This window comes from Manis pentadactyla, chromosome 1 (assembly GCF_030020395.1).
Source record: "Manis pentadactyla isolate mManPen7 chromosome 1, mManPen7.hap1, whole genome shotgun sequence".
NCBI classification, from domain to species: Eukaryota; Metazoa; Chordata; class Mammalia; order Pholidota; family Manidae; genus Manis; species Manis pentadactyla.
In genome coordinates, this window is record NC_080019.1 from 26,008,339 (window position 1) to 26,024,352 (window position 16,014).

Sequence of the window (16,014 nt, forward strand, 5' to 3'; positions counted from 1 at the left end):
AAAGGAAGAGGAAAACGAATTGAGGACCAGTTATTGTATTTACTGCTATGGCATAAGATAGGGACTCTTCTGAGGTAGTTGTCATGAGCATTTTGCACAAGAGCCAAGGGAGACAGGTTAAAGTAAATTGCCTAAGACAGCTATACTGGGAATTAAAGCTAAGTCTCCCAGACTTTCAAATCCTTGCTCCTTTAACAGTTTCGTGCTCCCTGAAAAAAAAAAAAACTGTTTTGTTTAGCCAAATAGATGCTGAAGACAAAACTGTGACAAAGCTATAATACTTTTAGTTATAATTTTTGTTTTGAGAATTTAAAGAGTTTATTTCTTTGTATTTATTGCACGATATTATTAAATAAGTTAAGATTGAAAAACTCTCAGAATGAGCTCAGTGATGTGAACACACAGTAACTAAGATGTTTGCTTCTCTGGAAATTTTCCTGTTGTTTGCAAAAAATGAGACGTCTATTACATTTACCAAATAATGCTAGTGTGTGTATTATTTTGTCCACTGATATGCATCTTCTTGCTTAGAATCAATTCTTATTAACACCCACTTTAACCTCAGACCGTAATTTATTCTTCCTGAATAGTGTCCTAGATATTATTTAGTTCTAACAGAGATTATGCTTAATGGATATAGACATGCATAAAATGGAACACAACTGCATTTGTAAGATAAGAATGTCAGCTGTATTAAGTTGTAATTAACCCACCTCTTCTGACACTTCACTTAGTAATGACAGTATCATCGGTGAGGTACGTAAACATCTTTCCATTTCACACGGATGTGTTCAGAAGCTTAACAGACCTGCTGTGATCTTAGTGGTATAACTTGAATGGATAGTAAGGTAAAATAAGTTTTTTCTCACTTTAAGGGAATTTCTAATATTCTCCATTCTTTAATTTTTGAGTTAATTTTTAAAATAGGGAGAAAGTATTAATTTCCTGTAGAAAGTAGGCAGACAAGATGGTAAAGGGATAAGCCCACAGACCACATTTGGTTTCTTGATTATCGTCAAGATTAATTGGCATATATAAATTCCAAAACTTATAACTACACTTCTAATATTACACTTACTTAGATTAGGGTAATCATCATTTTTCTGATACTCTAGGTGTGTATGGTGGCACACAGATGTAAAGCATCACAGAGATGGACTGTAGAGTATATTTTGAAGTATTAATACAGAGAACATATACTTGTATATTTAAAATAGTGCTACTTTTTTAAAAGTGATATCTTCATGGCAGAAAACAAGATTTAGGCATAAATGCTTTTTTCTTTTATTCTATTGTTTTAACAAGGGCTCTGAAAGCTGCTGTTTTTAAAAATAAAGTATCAGTTTAAAAAATGAAAACTATTTTAACATAGTTTTTAAATTAATTAACAAGTGTTCCAGTTAGGACTTTTATTAGTTGTAAGTGACAAACTTAATTCTAACTAGCATAAACACAAACAGGTGGCATTCACATGCAAACAAATATCTTTATACTGTATACTGTTTTTGCATCTTTTAAAAATATGTTAGGCACATTTGCTTATGATTAAATACATATACTTTTTACTTATTTTTTGCTATTTACATTTTAACATTATTTCAGAAGTGCTCCATAGCATTCCATTATCTGCATATATCATAACGTATTTAACTATTCCATTCTTGTTGGACTCCAATAGAGTGTTTCTAAATTCTCTTCCCAAGTAGAAGAAAAAGCTTGATTAGAAGCTTAAACAGAAATAAAATTTAAAGCCACAAAAATATTTCTCTAAATTCAGAAATAGAATCTTATCCCCATACACATAATACCTCTGTGAAAATGAATATATTATGTAAGAAAAAGTAATTTCATTTACTTACACACTTAGGTAAAAAAGTTTCTGATTAATTGTTATGTGACCCATTTTAGGGCATATTGTTGGCATAGATTAATATCATTTGTGTATATTTGTAACCTATGTTATCAAGTAAGTGTTGGAACCGTGATGGATTCAGAGCAACTCCTGTCTGCACAGTGGAAGGACCTAACACAACTGAGAGGGACAGAGAACAGCATGTATTCTGAAAGCATTTTGAAAAGGTTTGTACATGAAACAAAAAGATGGTTTTTCCAATATAACTGAACTTAAAGCATATAAGCAATCATATTATTTGACAAGGATTATTCTTATGATCACTTAACATTTTTCCCTAGAGTGTTGATATTTTCACTCAGTGCATTATATATTAAGCGATGGTGCTGTTGACAATACAGATGAGCCTTGCACCAACAGTTTTATAGATTTGTATGCTCAGATACCTGCAAATAAGTAAGTAATATAAAAATTTTATGAATGCTAACTTCTACTTGAAAACCTACACATTTTTTTCTCCTTGTCTAGAGATGATATTCAGAAAGGCAACAGGCAATAGAATGAGAAACAACAGACCCTTTGACAGGTCATGGGGTACATCCAACTGTTTTTTGTGTTAGAGACCACTTAGTTTGTCCCAGAAAGTTCTCCTTTCCTTAAAAATATCCAGATAAAGAAATTTTGCATTTCTTTAACCAAACTTAATTATTGAGCAACTTTTATATAATTTCTGATACTTGAACCAAATCATTTACATCCCATCTGCAGTAGTAATGCTCCCTACCGTGTCATGTATTTAAATCATGCTATTAAGTTAATCGAGTGAATCTTGGTTAAAGAATAAAGCCCCTATTAATAAAAATAAGTAAGTGTTAGAAAAGCCTAATTAGTGCTAATTTATTTTTTAATAAGGAAGGACTCATATAAAATAATTTCATTCTTTATCTACAATGGTGATCAAAAGCATTTAAAAGTACATAAGAGTATAAACAGTAAAATGAATGAAAATAGCCTATGACCCCGTCACTAATATAGAGTCAAAGTGTTTTTAAATTAAAGACAATTACAATTTGCATTTTTAAGACTATCTACATTATTAATTGATTAATTATTTCATTCTTTTAACTAACATTTGAGTCTCTTGATACATGGTAATTACTTCTGGACCCTGGATGTATAGTTTGTAAGCAGGCCAGACAAGGTGGGTATCCTCATGAAGTTTAGTATGTGGATAGACACTAAACTAATAACCCACAAATAAAGAATTGAAAAGTACTTTGAAAATATATTAAAGAGTATCATGGGAAAGAAAAATAGGGGAATGTGATTTAAATTTAACAGTTCAAGGAAGGCTTTCCTAAGTGATGTCTAAATGGAGAAACTTGAAAGATGAGTACCTTCTTAGTCACTTAAATAAAAGCAATGAAATACAACTATATGTTACAATATCTGACATGCATTATTCAGTAAATATTACTGGATGAAAGAATGACTGTTCCAAAAATTGAGAAAAAAAGCAAACATTAAAACAAAGCATAAAGTGAGTTTTTCAAAAATTAAGTTAAAATCATAGTTGTGAAAATAAACAAATGCTATAAACTGCTCAATTAAAATAAAAGCTCTTAGACTAGATATTTAGGTATACATTAAACTAAGTGTTATGATGCACATTGAAACAATGTAAAAAAAGTCAGATATATCAGAAGAGGAAAGGAACAAGGAAAAGAGGTCAAGAAGGTGGAAAGGGAAGAAGAGGCAAAGAAGGAAAGAAAATAGAGGGAGATGACATTGATAGTAAAGTAGAATTCAGGTGGTATAAAGTATATTATTCCCAATAAAGATAATGTAGTCACGCACTTTTGTGTGCTAAATAACATAGCATTAAGTCATTTAAGTCAGAACTATTAGATACCTAAGGAAAAATGTAGAGAACGTTGCTCTTGAATCTTTTAATAGATCTTAATGTTTATCAAGTTGATTTAAAAAAACCATATAGTATTAGGATAAGATAATAGTATTGACTTAATAGTTATAAATAGAACATTTTCCCCCACAAGATAATTTTCCCCTTGTTTCCAAGCATCCTTAATGCTACCTTACTTGGATTCAGAAAGTAGAAATTTTATAGACCACATTCTTTGATCATCTATAACGGATTAATAGTAAAACTTTAAGAAACAACCAAAACCCAAAAAATTCTATAATCTCTTAGAAATATAAAACATTCTTGCACATGTACTGATTGGATCAAAGAGGAAATCTTCAATTTTAGACTGCTTAGAAAATAAAGACATTGATGCTGTAACATATCAAATGTTGTGCTTTAAAGCTGAAGTTATATTCAAGAGTGGCTTGATAACCTTAAATGTGCTAGATTGCCCTAGAACTTCAACTGTAATTGTTGACATTCACAGGGGTGATATCTATCAAGAACCAAGACTAAGGGAGTGTTGGGATTGATCTACCATAAATTCATGAGTTTTTTAAATCACATATGCTTTGCTGCAGAACTCATCTGATGTTTGAAAAAGCTGGCTTGGAAGATTATATAGTAAGGTTCACATTCTAATTTTAGGATCTTAAGAAACATACGGAACGAAGCTAAAGCAAATTTAAATGGCATAAATAGAACAGAAGATTTCTTATTCCAATGTAAATGAATGGGTTGAAATATTCTTAATCACTTATGTTTGAAAATATTTATTGTAAAGACCAACCTGGCTAAGGTTTAATGGGTTATGAATTGTGGGTTGCTCCCATTTTATAGTATTTTTTTAAAGCCATACTTCTATAACAAGCTTGTTATTTCATTCAAATTTTCTATTTGCCTGTGGCAAAGCTCACCCCATTTCATTCCCTTCCTTTCTTATTTCACCTTTACTATTTGAGTTATGTTTAGGCTCCTGGCTGTCAGGTATGTGGTTTTCTTCAAAAGTTTTTAGAGAGCTATGAGTATTTGAATTTTTAACTTCTAATTCATTTTTAATGGTCATTCTTTAACAGTAAAAGCAAATAATATTTATTCCATTTTTGCTGGACATTTTCTAGCTATTCATTAGAAAGCGATCAGAGATTCAGAATTGTTTTTCATTAACGTTAAAAAAATTCAACATATAAAGTATGTAAAAATCTATTGTGACCACCCATTAAAAATCAATTTCATTAATCTAAAGTAATCCAAACCATTTCGAGATTACTTTTTTAAATATGAATGCCAAGTTAAACAAAATGCTGTATGATCAATGTCTCACTAAATTATCAATAATTAATTTGACTTTGTCTGGGTAGGTTTTTTTCCATCCATATATTTATTCCTAGCAGCATTTTTACAAGTGTGTCTCATATTATGTAAACTTTATATTCACATCTTTAACCTTTTTGAATAATTTAGAACTTTTTAATCCCAATAGTAATATTCACAGGAATTTTACTGTCTCATTTATCTGGGTTATTTGTAGATATATTGGGCTATAGTAGATTGCCTTCACTTAATAAATGTTAATCAAAGATGGGAAATGTCTGGGAAATAATAGTGCCAACAGTAACAAGAACGCCACAAATTGGGAGGCTAATGTGTGCTAGGCTGTCCTCTAAATGCTTTGCTTGTGCTGTCATGGAGCCGCCATGCAGCTGCTTTAAGTAGGTCTGTTACTAGTTCTTTTCTATAAATGAGGACACTAAGGCACAGAGAGGTTGAATAATTTGTTTACAGGCAAACAACAAATGAGGGGCCCGGCCAGGTTTTGAACCTCCTGCAGTCATTCTGGCATCTCCACTTTTAACGACTGGGGAGCAAGACCTTCATTTTTAGTGTAGAGTCAATGAAAAAGTTCTGAAACTTTTGTAACTGAGTTATTAAGGGTTGAATAACATAAAAAGAGAACTGATTAGACTTAAGGAGAGAAAAACATTACTATTTATAATCCTACATACAGTGAAGTAAAAATAACTCAAGTATTTCTGTACTAATCCTTATTGAGTCTCTTTTCTATTTAGGAGTTTTCTATATAAAATTGTAAGTTCAGTAAGATATTGGTTAAATATTTAATTTTGATAACAGTTTTTGGAGAAGGAATTCTTGGTTTCATAATTTTTGCAGTCTGTTATTCATTTAATTTTCTACAGCCTCCAGAATGCCAAGAACTCCTGTTTTTATTTTGTAGACTGGTGTGTAGTAAGGTCAGGATGTAAACTTAGGGGCTATTTAGAATTATATGAGAAATTTTAGATGCTTGATAAAACCAAGAAACAGAAACCAGGTGTCAAAGTGTCGATATTTCACTGTACATAGAAATATGTGCTCTATTAGTTGCCAGGTGGTTTGATTGCCAAATTTAATTCATTAAATTAGAATTCATGAATGTAGAACTTAAAAATGAAATGTTATTGTGGAAACCAACATTTAATTGTTTGGAAAGTGCTTTTTATTAAAGAATACTTAAAAATAGTACCTATGTCTGTTTTTCATGATGTGTCAAAGAACCTCAGTTTAGTCACATAATTAAATTATCAAATAGATTCATTAAGTTGGTTTTATACAGGGAAATTGATGGTTAACATAATGGGAAAGTAGAATTTTACTGTAAGTATTGGTCTTATTAAAATAATTATATCTAATATTTGTACTGGAAGAAGTGATTCAAATCTGATGTCAAATTGTTTCATCATAGTAGCTCTATAAAGTAGTTTGGAAGGTGATATGATCTGCAATTTACTAAAAAGGAAAATTAAGTTATGGAGAAATGAACTGACTTAATGAAGGACAAACAGATCTTTAGAATAAGTAGCAAAACTGGACCTTGAGCTTCCGTTGCTTTCTAGTGACCTTCTGAAGACCACATGTTTCAAAGAAGGTGACCAGTGAATTACTAACACTTTCAAAAACATTTTTACTTATATTCTAACATACTATAATTTTATTTCATTCTAGGATATTTGATTCATTCTATAATAAACTATCTGATGACCATATATTCTCATGTGGTAGATATGCTTTAGGAGAAATTGAGCTACAGCAATTATATACATATAATTTAAAATCACCTGTCATGAAGAAAGTAATCAGTATCAGTTAAATAAAAGGGGGAAAAATTGGGAAAAAATAATTTTACAAATAAAATTTTGGCAATTTTTCCAAGTTACCATTACCAAGTGATAAGTTGAATTCCTAATTATGGGGAGTCAAAGGGTTATCATCCATTTTTAATAAGATGTTTATTTTTGTGGACATGTGTGGCATAAACAAGAAAACTTATAATAATAGACTCCTTTTGGTAATCATGCAAAACAAAGATAATTATATGGTCCAGAAAAAAAAATCTTTCATGTATAGAAGAAATACAAGTTTGTGCCTTATTTTGAGGTATGCATTTGTTGATTTGCACTCTCTGTTAATAGTGTTCTTGAAAGGTAGTCCTTTGGCTGTTGGTGCATCATAAACAGAAGAAGGCAGTGGATACTTACTCAAGAGAAATTGCACCAGCAGGGACTGGAATGGGTAAATATGCATATTTTTACAGCTCAAAGGATCCCTTATTTTCTAATGGCCTCCATCAGTTACAATATCAGTGAGGCCTTCTAAACTTGGAAGTGTGTGCTAACCTACATGGGTCATGCTTTTTGTCTTTGAGCATTTTAATATTTTAAAATATTTGTTGTATATATACCCTTTCTTGTAATATGTATTTCAAATTTATCAAAAATTTTAAAACATTCTGATATTAAGTATGGATGTGTATGTTTGTCAAAGGTGGTTGTAGTTGATAGTCCCAGACAAAGCAAACTGGTAAAGTTCATTCGGGGTCTGCTCTGCCCGTGCACCATCCCCTCCCTGTGTTTCAGTTCCTACATGAGGACCCCATTTTCCTAGAATGGGTTCTCCTTTCCCAGTGGCTCCTGAACAGGCCCCTGGTGTCCCATGCCATGCCACTCCCAGGCATGCAGAACCCTTTCCTGCAGCATTGTTGCTTTTCCTTTGGAACTGAAATGGATGTGCCCCAATCACAGGACCGGGACTCTCAAGGCTTCATTCATTCATTCATTGGGACTTAACATTTGAAAGGCTTTGAATCCCACATTTCACATATGGAAAAATGGAGGCTTAGAAAGGTGAAGTGGTTAAATGAGAAGGGCAGTCATCCCCCCTCAGCTCCCAAGGTGGGAAGTAAAATTGTTGCAAGATGCTGGTGTCATGGGAAGATGTTCTGTTTTATTTCCCCTTCTTTCTTCTTCCTCTACCAATGATTAAAAATGGAAGGGGGATTAAATTTTGACTATGCAAGACTTATATTTTAAAATTAAAACAAAACAAAAACCAACAAATGAGAATACATCAGTCTAAAAAAATTCTTCACAGGAAAAGAAACAATAAAAATGTAAAGTCAACCAGCAGAATGGGGAAAAATATTTGCAAACCATATATCCAATAACTTTTATCAGATTATATAAGGAACTTGTACAATTCAATTAGCAAATATAATCCAAATTATATAAGGAACTTGTACAACTCAAGAGCAAAAAAAAAAAAAGATTAAAAAAATGTCTGAATAGACATTTGTCCAAAGAAAACATACAAATGGCCCATAAGTGCATGAAAAGGTATACTCCACCCACATCAGGGAAATACAAATCAAAACTACAATGAGATATCACCTCATACCTACTTAGAATGGCTAGTATCAAAAAAACAAGGCAGAACAAATGCTGGTGAGAATGTGGTGAAAAGAGACCCTGATGCACTGCTGGTGGGAATGAAAACTGGTGCAGCTACTATAGAAAATAGTGAGGAAGAGAAGGGAAAGGGGAGGCTGAGGAAAGGGTTTTTATTTCTCATGGCTCAGTCTCTCTCCCAGCCAGGGCCCTCTCCCTCTGAACCTGGCTGCTCTGCAGCCTCTCTCTCCTTGCTCCTCGTTTGGCTAGCTAGCCAGTCCTTCTGGCTGTGGCACTTACCCTGCTTCCCCCAACCCCATCAGCCCCTTCCTCCAGAAGGAACTCTGTGGGCAGGTCCCTGGTGAATGGCAGGCACCTGATCAATTAGGTACCAGGGACAGAGGGGAGGAGAGAACCACGGTTACCCTCTACCCCTTATCCCCAGTCTGACCAGGGCTCTGCTGTGGTAAACATCCCATTGATATGCAAACAGGCCCTTATATGCATATCACCATCAGGGCCATCTGAGAAATTCTGGCTGAAAACTTCCATTTATCCCACTTAGGTACAATAACCAAGATATGGAAACAACTTAAGCGTCCATCAATAGGGAAGATGTGGTACATAAACGAGATGGAATATCTATCATTCAATCATAAAAAGTAAGGAAATCCTGCCATTTGTAACAACATAGATGAAACTTGAGAGCATTATCCTAAGTAAAATAGGTCACAGACAAATATTATATGATTTTACTTATATGTAGAATAACTGAAAAACGTTGAACTCACAGAAACAGTAAAATGGTCAGGGACTGAGAGGTGGGAGAAACGGGGAGATATTGGTCAAAGGGTACAAGTGTTCAGTTATAATATGAGTGAGTTCCAGGGATCCAATGCACAGCATGGTAACTGTATTATATATTTGGAAGTTGCTGTGAGAGTAGAGCTTTAATATCTCACCATAACAACAAAATGTTGATTATGTGAGATGAAGGATGTGTTAACTAACCTTATTGTGGTAAATATTTTGCAATATATACATGTATCACATAATCACGTTGTATACCTTAAGCTTACGCAATGTTATAGGTCAATTACACTTCCATAAAGCTAGGAAAAATTAAATAAGAACCACATGGAAAGAGCAAGGGCCTGGTCACTGTAAAGCTATTGAAGTTTAAACTCCAGGACCCCTCACTTGCATGGGCCACTTCCAAGGTCCTGCCATTGTGCTCACAGTCATATGTTCTTGTAAATTTTCTAAGAGAATATATTTTATCTGCAAGATTCATCTCTTTCCACTTTAATTATCCTTTTGTCAAACTTTTCAATGTACATTTATGTGTGCTCCAGGCTGTTCTGTATGTGCTTTTGTGAACCTTCTTGGTGGAATCTGTACTCCCACAGAAATATTCCTACTTCAACTACTAAACTCACCTAAATTCACGATATTGAAGGTCAGGCCAGAAGTTTAGCTGCTATATGAATGACCTTTAGCTCCCACTACCAGACATATATGGGCAATGGAGGAGAAACAGGTTGGAAAGCTGTACAGTTAGAAGGTAATTCATATGTGGAATATTCTTTCATTTGTTAGCTGTGTAAATTCATTAAATGTGTAAAATTCATAGGCATGTAAGCAGATATTTCAATTCTCATTGCCACCTAGTCAAAATTAGACATTCTACCCTGACAGGAATATACTCGTTTATGCAGCACATTTAATTTATGAAACACCCCAAAGTGAAATTATTTTTCATGTGTTTTTATATGAGACCAATAGATATTTTTCTGTCAAGAAGTAAATTATAACACATTATCAGGCTGTATCAAAATAAGAAAATTGTTAAGAGAGAGGTAAATTTCAAATAGAAAAGGATGAATTTCAAATTGAACCCAGTTGATGAAGAGTAATGAATTATATGAACACACTGGTAAAAGATTTAACTTTTTTGCTAATTTGACAAAAAATGGTGATATTGTGGGTGAAACTGCAGTATTTTCAGAATCTCTTGCCTGGCCTTAGTCCATCTCCATATCAATAGGTAATTACAAGGGCGAGCAAGGGCATATCTGGGCCAGAGAGGGTGAGTGGGATCCTTTCTTCTGCAGCCACGTCGTGAGAGACGTGGGAGGGCAGAAGTGGATGACTGTAGGAAATAAATGGGTTTCTTCCACTTTATTTATCTCTTTAACTGATTTTGGTTTCAAAGGTATTTTGCCCTGAGATTTTCCCCTTGGAGTTACCCCTCTGGCCGTAGTTGGCTGGACATCTGAACCTGAAATCTGTCTACGTGGGTGTGACCCTTGGGTGCGTTGCCCCTAGAGATGGTGGGGAGATGACCTGAACCCCCTGCTGTGGATGGTGGGGAGGCCCCGGTGGCTGCAGTGTTAGAGGGTTGCAGCTTCACCTGGGAGTCCCCTATCTGTGGGACTCCCAATTGGGGAGCCCCTAATGGGGAATTGGTCTAGGGTAAAGCACCTACTAGAGGGGTATGGCTGTCCCCAGAACTGGGGAAGGGTGGAGAGACTGGAAACTGTGGAATTATCCCTCTGTGAGATAGAAGACTGCTTAGAGGCCCTGAGTGGCTGTGTATCAGTAGGGATTGTGGGATATCTTTTACTAGAGATAGTGGAAAGGGTTATCAAGGAGAGAGAGAGGGTTATCAAGGAGAAAGAGAGACTTAGGCGGGAGAGAGACACACTTCAGCATCACTTGGAGGAGCTGGACGATGACCTATGGGATGCCCTCAAGAAAGAGACACAGTTATTGATAAGGCAGGTCACGCTCTTGCAAGTTCCTTAGCAGCAGCGAGGAAGGAGGCAGCAGAGAAAACTGCATTGCAGAAGGCTGTCGGGGAGGGGGAGGAAAGAGCAGGAGCTTGAGCCCTGAAGATGGTGGAGGAGATGTTGGGAGAAGAAGAAGGGGTGGGGCTGAGGGCCAATCTGATGCCGAGGCCACACCGCCTGAGGCACCAGCCTCTCCCATATTAAAGGCCCGCCCTGTTGTAATTAAGAAAATAAAAACAGAACAACTGTGGGCTCCTCAGGGGCAGGAGCTGCCCCTTACCCAGGTTGTGGAGCACTCCCTGCTCTGCCCCTATGCCCAGGATGAGCTGGTGGACATGAGCACCCGGCTTCAGCAGAAGCTGTCGGAACCTCTGCCTACATAGCTTTTGAGTGTCTGGGATATGGGGGTGGAAAACGTTGTTATGTCGGGTACTGAGATGAGTAGACTGGCTTCCCTGACAACTCACCCTTTCCTCTAGCAGCCGTTGCAAAGTGCTTGTCACACCTCTGGGAATTGGGCACTTCTGGTTCGGCTGACAGCAGCCATCAGGGCAGTTTGGCCTAATCAGGGTGATTTACCATACTTACCCACTAGCTGGAAAATGTATGCAGAGCTCCAGCAGGTGTTACGGGAGTTGAGCATGAAAAATGTCATCTATGATTTGGACCGCCAGGGCCCCAATCAGGAGTTGTTCAACATAGGAATGAGAAATCTGGTGCTGTATACAGCATCCCCATCTCTCTTTGGGTCCTTAGTGACCTCTCTTGCCCCCCACATCCGGCAACTCATAAGTGAGGCTACTCATACTTTAGCAGACCTGGGGGAGGTTGAAACAATTAAGAGCACAGAAGGAAGTATGGGCTATGACTGAAAGGGGAGGTGCAAAGGGCCCCTTGAAGATCTTGAGGATGTACATGTGGGTTGATTTGATAAAGGTGGAAGTAGTAAAAGAAAAACTTGATGGGGAGCCTGATAGGATCTTGTTAGAATGGTGGTACCGATTGAAGACAGAGCAGCAGTTCCAGCCACTGAGGTCCGGGACACGGAAGCCAGAGTCAAAGCCCTGGGTCTTACCTGTGTCCCTGCAAGACTTCTTGGGGGATGGCACTCAGGCTCCACCTGGGCCCTCACCCCCACGGGAGGACGATTGGGCATCATGGTTTGGGGGAGGGGTCAAGGTCCCCACCTTGGGGGACGTGGTGGGGACCGGAGGCTACATGTAGAATTAGCAATTCATTGGTCATCCGAGAATGTACATGTCCTGTTGCTGGTGAACACAGGAGCTGAATGTTCTCTAATTTATGGCAACCCTGACTGTTTCCCTGAGACCCCTGCCCTGATGGTATGGAGGTAAGGCAATTAGAGTGAAGAAAGGCCAGATCCCATTGGGGATAGGGCATCTACCCCCAAAGGAGTATACTGTGTACATTTCTCCTATCCCAGAATATATTTTGGGAGTTGAAATTCGGCAGGGCCTGTGGTTACAGACCCCTGCAGGTGAGTTCAGACTGAAGGAACATGTGGTAAAGGTAGTTCTGAGGGGATATGCTCAGTACCTGCCTGTAGCTCTGCCTGTACCTCAGCAAGTGACAAATACTAAGCAGCATAAATTGTCTGGGGACATAAGGAAATTGGAGAAGCTCTACAGGAGTTGGAGAAGGTGGGCATCATAAAACCCACTCATAGTTCTTTTAATTTCTTGGTGTGGCCAGTGAAAAGGCTGGATGGCTCTTGGCATATGACCGCGCATTACAGGGAATTGAATAAAATCACACCCCCTTTGCATGCTGCTGTCCCCTCTATTGTAGGCCTGATGGATACCCTCAGTAATGTACTAGGGATGTATCATTATGTCGTGGACCTTGCTAATCCTTTCTTCTCTATTGATACAGCACAGGAAAGCCAGGAGCAGTTTGCCTTCACGTGGGAAGGCTACCAGTGGACAATCACTACCCTTCCACAGGGATACTGCCACAGTCCCAACATTTGTCATGGACTTGTAGACCAGGACTTGGCCACATGGAAGAAACTGCAAATGGCACAGCTATATCATTACATTGTTGATATTATGCTCATGTCTGATTGTCTTGTAGATTTAGAAGGGGCAGTTCCTAGACTGCCGCAACATCTACAGGAGAAAGGATGGGCTGTGAACAGCACCAAGGTTCAGGGACCTAGTTTGTCAGTAAAGTTCTTGAGGGTTGTCTGGTCAGGTAAAAGTAAAGTTATCCCAGATTTACAGATAGCGTTAAAACTGCATAAAACTCCCAGCGCCCCACTAAACTGAATTTTCAGTGACAAACTGATTAAGTGTTGTCATAATGTATTTAAGATTAACTTGTATAAGAAAATTGAAATGCCCTGAAATCTTTAGTTCATGCATGAAAGTTCTTTCCCCAACTTCAGCTTGCATGATATTAAACAAGTGGCAAAGCTATTTTTTTTCAAAATTGTCAATAATTCAGAATTCACTTAACCTGCTATGCTAAAGAAATAACTGAAAGTTTTTTACTATTCCCATAGAATATCCCCAAAGAATAATTTTAAAAATTATTTGCATTTGAAGAGATGATGAGAGTATGCAGCCTAAAAAGGTAGGAAAATATATCAGAGTAGGGTATTGGACAGTTAATTAAAATAGATGCTGTTTTTCTAGCTCCTGTGATAAATTAGTGATATTTATCAGCTTATAAAATTTATAATTCGTTGTGATTTTTTTTCCTTATTCACTTTCATATCTGATTTTGTATTTAAAATTTTGCATTATTTTTCTTAAAAAGGCTTCTGCAAATTGCATTTGCTTCAGGCCTCACTAAACCTGCATCTGCCCCACTTCTAGTTAATACTGAGTCTGCTACTTGATTTTTAATGTTGAGGAAGTTACAAAACTTTTTAAATCTAATTACTTATAGACTCCTTATAGATAACCTATGGGGTTATAGAACTATAAAAGAAAGATGAGGGAAAATGGGAGGGGTAGGGAAAGGGGCTGAGAGAGAGAAAGAATATATGGAAGTATGTTCTAGGCTGCAAGGCAACTCACATTAGCAAGATACAAAGTTATCCCAATGAAATATTTCTATAGTATATGACCTACTCTTATCTCTTCTTAAACAGCATATTGCTCAGCATTTTACTGTTTTATTGATGATTTGTGATTGCCATTTTGAACACAGGAACTTCATAGACTGATTCTCCTTTCAGTGTCCATTAATCTTCAGGTGTGAGAAAAATAAAATTCTCAATGTGTTTAAGTCACTCTTTTTATACTTTCTGATGCCACTGAAAACAATTTTCTAACTAACATTACATTTGGGAGGAAGATTAGAAATTCTGGGTGCTCCTATTGAATGTCCTCATTCCAGGCCAAATTTTTCTTAGCCTACATTCCAAGATATAGCAGAGGCTAGTTTGACAAAATTTTGTATCTCTGCATCATAAAAGAGTTCCCAGCTTTCCGCTCTTAGTATCTGTGTCTTTGCTGCTCCAAGTCTACCACCTGTGATCCAGTTCCACATGTGAGTACGCAGTGCCCCATTTCCAGGTACCAAACCCTGTATGGAATTCTATGTAAGGTTCTTGGTCTCAAATAATTGCAGCTAGATTAAGCAGACAGAGATTGACTGAGTGTTATCAGGTGGCTCCCACAATCTTGGGAGAGCAGTAGAACCAGTTTTGGATACTGTAGTCAAAACCAAGCCAAAGCCAACCAAATCAAGCAGAACAATCAGTGTTTGAGGGAGCTGCTCTTCTACCAGGAAGATGGATACTGTGTGCTGGAGAGGCCACCTCAGTTGGCTCAGAGGAGCTGCTTGGCTCCACCACACTCCCCAGAAGACGCAGACTCCCTGGAGGCAGCGGCCACTTCTCATCACTCACTTCTTTTCCAAATTCTGGCTGGATGCTTTCCAGGAACTGAGGCCACATGCCTGCACCCCAGCTTCAAGAAGACTGGGAAATGGTATTAGAATGAGTGGGACTGAGCCAACCTGCAGAATCTGCTTCCTGCTTCCTTACAAATTCATTGTGAGACTTTAGGCCAGCTACTTAACTTCTCTAACTAATCCATTTTCCTAATACTTAACATGAGGATTTTGGACTCCATGAATTCCAAGAATTCTTACAGTAATACAAATCTGTGTCTGTGCTAGTTAGAATGCTGGCCTCCAGTGATGGGATCCTTGTGTGAACTAGTGAAAGTAAATCAGTGGAATGCATTGGCTTGTATAACCTAGTTGTGGCAAGAGCAGGGGGCAGGTGGTTCTGGGGTGTCTGAACTTTCACCTGGCCTCTCACTTTCCCTCATCTCTGCTTTCACCACGTGTTGGCTGAAGACCAGCTTCTCCCTGAAACTGGAGAAGTAGCTCCTGACAGATCCAAGGTTCATTTCCCAACAACCCCGAGATCACAGAAAAATTCCAGTTTCTAAGGTGCAGAAGAAGGACTCTTATTGGCCAAGCTTGGTTTGTGTGCTGACTCTTGCAGCTAAAGGAATAGAGTCTCTACAGAAAGGTGTCCCCCAGGCATGGCCACCAGAGAATTGTTTTGAGACAGTCAGGCACCCCAGTCTGTGAACAATACAGATTCTAAGAGCTAGTATGTCGCAATACGTGATGTGGGGTTTATTCATTTATTTTCAAGCTTTTATTTTTGTGAATCTCAGTATGTGGGGCTTAATAGGACATACAAACACTGAAACAACCAGCACCTGCATTCAGGGA

The 16,014-nt window shown here is 37.3% G+C and overlaps 1 long non-coding RNA gene across 4 annotated transcripts in view; it reads left to right on the forward strand.

The window, feature by feature from the left end:
* The window catches only part of LOC118913726 (uncharacterized), a 53,362-nt gene extending 39,111 nt beyond the window's left edge, over positions 1–14,251 (forward strand). For 3 of the 4 annotated variants that reach the window (XR_008995721.1, XR_008995719.1, XR_005025307.2), the window contains exons 4-6: positions 1,968–2,079; positions 7,250–7,349; positions 13,186–14,251. This is a non-coding gene — a long non-coding RNA (uncharacterized LOC118913726). The remainder of the gene's footprint in view (positions 1–1,967; positions 2,080–7,249; positions 7,350–13,185) is intronic. The other variant, XR_008995724.1, reaches the window with a different exon arrangement.
* The last annotated feature ends 1,763 nt before the right edge of the window (positions 14,252–16,014 follow it).